Source organism: Ipomoea nil, unplaced genomic scaffold, assembly GCF_001879475.1.
Source record: "Ipomoea nil cultivar Tokyo-kokei standard unplaced genomic scaffold, Asagao_1.1 scaffold2845, whole genome shotgun sequence".
Taxonomy (NCBI): Eukaryota; Viridiplantae; Streptophyta; class Magnoliopsida; order Solanales; family Convolvulaceae; genus Ipomoea; species Ipomoea nil.
In genome coordinates this window covers 3530372-3535062 of record NW_017619273.1, presented here as the reverse complement: position 1 = coordinate 3535062, position 4691 = coordinate 3530372, and the positions used below count along the sequence as shown (strand labels likewise).

At 38.9% G+C, this 4691-nt stretch overlaps 1 pseudogene; it reads right to left on the bottom strand.

The window, feature by feature from the left end:
* Positions 1 to 920: 920 nt before the first annotated feature.
* LOC109159846 lies at positions 921 to 3788 on the bottom strand (annotated as a pseudogene).
* Positions 3789 to 4691: the final 903 nt, after the last annotated feature.

Here is a 4691-nt window from a genome sequence, read left to right as displayed (position 1 = left end):
CTAATACAAGATTTCTCTCAACCACTCCCACTAAAGTCACTAGATGATTTTTTATTGATCTTATGAGCTGAGAGAGATCGATTCAAAATTGAAAGTCCAAAGGGTAAACTAAATTGGTCATTATATAGGGATACCTACAAGTTACTTATGTTAGACTAAATATCACATGCATCATATAATATGTGATAACAGGACCGACTAACCTCCAGCCATAATTTTTGAGACGGTTGAACGTTCTGGACTGCTGCAGAGATAACGAGTATTTTGTCTCTCACTTTACTCAGCTCTCTCTAGATGGTGTATGAGTATGTAATGTGAGTAGTGAGAGGACTAGTGGCCTTATATAACCACTGGCCATCATTGTGGTTGTATGTCTTTAGATCTCTCCTAAATCCTAACTAGACTCCTAATCATAATGATAGTCTAGCTATTAGGTTATTAGGGTTGCACCACATATCAAATACTGAATATTATCATAACTTATCCTAATGTTATAATAATAGTAACGGATAAAACGATACAACTTACCCTATTACATTTGGCAAGCTACTTGATTAATATTAAGACAAGATGGAAAACATTTATCATATAATAAGTTACCTAATATTATACTATAGAATATATTTAGACTCCACGCTTAACAACAAATGCGAAGGCGACCGTTGGTCACATTCGTTGTCTAAGAGGGACACAAAGACAGCAACAATTTTTACAAAGTGCATATCAATTCATACATGTAAGAAAACCATATAACAACAACAACAATAACCTTTCATCATATATACCCTATTAATTAATGCATGCATGCAATAGGAACGTAACAAAAACTAATACCAACCCCTCTACTTTTTAGTCTGGCTAGGATGTGAGAGCCCTAAGAATGGAGAATTTTGTTTTTTTTTTTTTTTTTTTTTTTTTTTTTGTAGACAAAACAACTAATACAGATTACCAATTAAACATATATAACTAACAATAATAGAATTTTTTGCATTTTTGATTCCACGAGTATTGTGACATTAATAGGATTGCTCCAAGACTTTCGAACCTTACAAATTTGGTCGACTTTCGAACCTTACAAATTTGGTCCACGACTATTATTGTTTTAGCACAAATAGTCCTTCCAGCTAAATCTCCGTCCACGGCTGCACCTTGCTATAAAGGGGAATTTTTTTTCCGATCACAAATGGACGGAAATTGTACCGAAATGACCTTTTGTGCTAAAAAAAATAATAGTCGTGAAGTTGTGGAGCAATCTTGTAAATGTCACCATACTCTAAGAGCAAAAGTAGGAAAAAGTCACTAACAATACTAAGTAAAAGAATATGGATATGGAGGTATAGGAACTTGAACAACACCTTCAAGCATTTGGTTGACTTTTCTCATGGTTGGCCTCAGAGAAGGGTCTTCCTGAATGCACCAAATAGCTGTCATTACAAACTGACCCAATCATTCAAGGCCTCTGCATCATTTTCAACTAATAAATCCAATCTCTTCTCTTGGAAGCAGTCAATGACCCAATCAGCCAGAATCACTTTATCTGATCCATCTATTATTTCTATATCACCCACGCATCTCCGACCCGTTATGATCTCCATCAGCAATATGCCAAAACTGTACACATCTACTTTCACCGTGACTTTATTGTTTCTGAACCATTCGGGTGCAACATAACCTTTCGTCCCCCTTATATTAGTGTGAGTTCGACTCTCGTTTACCCTTAGAAGTTTTGCCAAGCCGAAATCTGAGATTCGAGCGTTGTAATCCTCATCCAGAAGTATATTCTGAGGCTTTATATCGCAATGGATGATTTGAGTGTTGCATTCTTCATGTAAGTAAGTGAGGCCATGGGCAATCCCGAAGGCAATTTTGGTCCTCTCACGCCAACTCGGTGTCGAATCGTTGAAAAGGAAACTTGCTACACTGCCATTTCTCATGTACTCATAAACCAATAGTTGATGCTGGCCTTCGGCTTCGTTGCAGTAGCCGAGCAGGCGAACTAAATGCTTGTGATGCGTTTGCCCAATAACATTTACCTCGGCTTTGAACTCCTTCTCCGAGTCATGAGCTACTCGATCCAACTTCTTGACAGCCACAATGTTTCCAGAACCCAATGGGATTTCCCCTTTATAGACAATTGCTGAAGCACCTCTGCCTATTTCTTCCCTAAACCCATTTGTGGCTTTTGCAAGCTCATTATAGGAGAAACAATGCAGAGTTGATTGAACCGGAGGGTTAGGTTTCTTGATTTTCCTCTTGTAAATAAAGGAGAACCCCAAACAGGCTGTGGTAATGAATAGAAAATTGATGAACACAGAGCTACCCAAGAGCACAGAACCCACAATGATCAAGGTTCCATGATCCTCTTTCTTCTCTGGAAAACCATTTTGTTTCTCTTGAAAACCATTTTTCCTTAGTTTGAGGAAAGCTTTGGCGTCGATATTGGGACCGTGGGCACCATTAGACAGCGGCAATCTCTTCTTCCAACAACCGGAGCCTCCATAAATGGCAACATCACATAAACAATCATTCAAACAAGAAGCTTTGCACTCATCTTCCCCACAAGGATTAATGTGCTCAATGTCATTAAATGGCCAATTCGTATTATTTACCTCAATAATTTCGTAGAGATCTTGAGATGAACCTTTCTTGATCCCGAGGGGTTCATCACAAGTCTGAACAAAATTTGTTCCACAGCTCCCATACTCATCACTTGGATCTAGAAGTGAATAACCTTGAGGACACTTACAAGATGGTCTCTTGGTAGTAAGATCAAGTGAGCACACATTGTTATACCCACAAGCTCCACTGCCATAATTTCCATTAATTGCAGTACAGATGTTTTCGGGTTGAGACCAAGTAGAGACCCAGGTTGGGTTAACGGTAGAAATCTTTGGAGTATTATACAGACTGAGCACTCCATCAAAGTTGAGACTCAGTCTTAGATAACTTCCAGAGTAGATAGAACGTGGTTGAGTGATCTCTACCGTTTCGTTGCTTCCTTTCAATATATATAGTGAACCCATTTCACTAAACATCAGTTTATAGTCAGAAGTTATTGGATCAGAAAAAGTGCTGCTGTTATAGTAAATATCATCGAAATCTGAATTTGTGGAAACGCTTTTGGTTGAAAGAATCATATTCCCATTACCAAGCATCCGAAGATAGAATCTACCTTGAGAGAAATCGGCTTCAGAGCGCCGAGAGATCAGCATGCCTCCAACCTTCATCTCCTGGGTGGGCAATAAAGTATCAGTTGGATGGGAAAAGGTATCCCAGACCACTCTAGAATCCCTTCCCACAAGGACAAGATTCCCAGTATCATTCAGAAACCCATGATCAATTACTTGACCTAAGCCACCAGGTGACCATAATTTGTTCCCTTGAGGATCACTGAGAATTAGCCCGGAACCAGCATCCACCCGCACAGTTGATCCTTGCGGAACAGCAGAAGTATTAGCATGCCAGACTATGGTACGCTGGGGTATATCGGCATACCATATGCATAGCATGAAGTGGTCTTGAAGTTTGTGGAACCCAAATGCAAAAACACCAGATGGTGATGAGACCCATGGTTGGCTGGCCGTGTCAGCGGTAAGGGTTTGGTTAACAGCAATAGTGGCGTTGTTTTGAGCAAAAGTGTGAAACGGGAACACAAAGAAGAGAAGATATAGAAGAGGGTACGCCATTATTGCAAGATCGAGCAAATAAGGTTTGATTTGGAAATACAACAGAGAAAAAACTAAACATGAGCACCATTTATAGCAACGCCTACAGTTCTTGACTTTCATTGTAAATGCATGGGGCCACGTACACCTTTTGAAAATTACCTACCATCTTTTTTTCTTTTTTTCTTTTTTAAAGAAAAGTACCAACATTTGATAATTAGATTTGTGTGTAAATGCATGCATCACCTTTTGAAAAGTGCTAGCTAAAAATCCCTCCGTCTCATTTGTTATGTGTTTAGTTCAGATAATAAGATTTATTAAAATTATTTTTAATTCAATTTTTCATAAACTGCGTAAGTTTTGTGTTTAAGGTGCGTGGGTAAATGTGAGTAGTTGTTGAAACTTAAGTGCGTGAGTTTTGTGCTTAATGTGCGTGAGTTTTGTGTTTAATGTGCGTGGATTTTGTGCTTAATGTGCGTGAGTTATGTGCTTAATGTGAGTAGTTGTTGAAACTTAAGGTGTGTGGGTTTTGTGCTTAAGATGTGTGAGTTTTGTGCTTAATGTGCGTGAGTTTTGTGCTTAAGGTGCGTCGTGCTTCTTCTTCAAATCTGGAACGCACGCTTCTCTCTGAGTCACGGGTACTTCAGACGCTGAAGAAGAACAAAATTTTTGAACTGAGGGTAGTTCAGACCCTCAAGAAGAACAAAACTTTTGAATTGAGGGATCTGCCAGACCCTCAAGAACAAAATTTACCCCTTGCTCAGACCCGCAAGAACAAAACTTTTGAACAAAACTTAAGGTGCGTCATTTTAACACTTAAGGTGTATTGTTATAACACTTAAGACGCGTTGTTAGAACAAAATTTTTGAACAAAACTTAAGGTCCCCTTGCTCAGACGCGCAAGAACAAAACTTAAGGTGGTGTCAACCACACGTGAACCGTTCCACATATATATTGAAGGTGGTGTCAACCACACGTGAACCGTTCCACATATATATTGAGAAATATGCTCTCTTTTTTTAATAC